The following is a 952-nucleotide window of genomic DNA, read 5'->3' as shown; positions in this document are numbered from 1 at the left end:
ATATATATATATATATATATATATATATATATATTTAATTCAGATTCATATATATATATACAAAATCTCACATCAGATCCAGGTTGGATACTAGACATATCCCTTCATTAATTAATACAATTTTCTTTTAATATTTTATGCATTAATGTTTTATGCTGTTATGATCTCCTCAATCTGTCTCACGATATCATGTTTGGTTCGACAACAAAAAAAAAAACAACAAATTTTAAATTTTTTTTTTTTTTTTTTTTGAGGATCAAAATTCCAACCCTAATCTCTCCAACTATATATATATATATATGTTGAAACCTCAACAATTAGCTATTCATAATTCTCTCTCTCTCTAGTTCTTGTTCCATCTTTTCCACCAGAGTCCATCAACAATGGACAATGGAAAGAAAAACTACAGAGATTTCTAAAAATGGGATTAACGATTTCATCAAATCTATCATCCTTTCCGATCCTTATACAAAGGAAACTAAAGAAACCCTTTTTCGTTCTCGATTTAGGCATGGTTACATCTCTCATGGCTATATGGAAAGAAAATCTCCCCACCATCCGCCCTTTCTACGCCGTCAAATGTAACCCTAACCTTTCTTTACTCACCCACATGGAAACCCTAGGCGCCAACTTCGACTGCGCTAGCCAAAAAGAGATCGAACTCATCCTTTCTCTAGGAATCTCTCCAAACCGGATCATATTCGCAAACCCATGTAAACCCGATACCCATATTCGCTATGCATCCAAAACGGGTGTAACGAGAACCACATTCGATTCCGTTTACGAGGTTGAAAAGATCAAAAAGAACTACCCGGATGGTAACTGTCAACTCTTAATCCGGGTCAAACCCATACACGATTACGGGTCGGCTAGATGCCCGTTGGGAGCGAAATACGGCGCCCTACCGAACGAAGTCGAGCCGCTTCTAAAAGCGGCCAAACTCTCCGGGCTA

General features: G+C 37.1%; 1 pseudogene; it reads left to right on the top strand.

Moving 5' to 3' along the window:
• Positions 1–390: 390 nt before the first annotated feature.
• Positions 391–934, top strand: LOC124917242 (annotated as a pseudogene).
• The last annotated feature ends 18 nt before the right edge of the window (positions 935–952 follow it).

The sequence above is a fragment of the Impatiens glandulifera genome, unplaced genomic scaffold (genome assembly GCF_907164915.1).
Source record: "Impatiens glandulifera unplaced genomic scaffold, dImpGla2.1, whole genome shotgun sequence".
Taxonomy (NCBI): Eukaryota; Viridiplantae; Streptophyta; class Magnoliopsida; order Ericales; family Balsaminaceae; genus Impatiens; species Impatiens glandulifera.
Note: the sequence above shows the minus strand (reverse complement) of the source record. Positions and strands in the feature narration are given on the sequence as shown.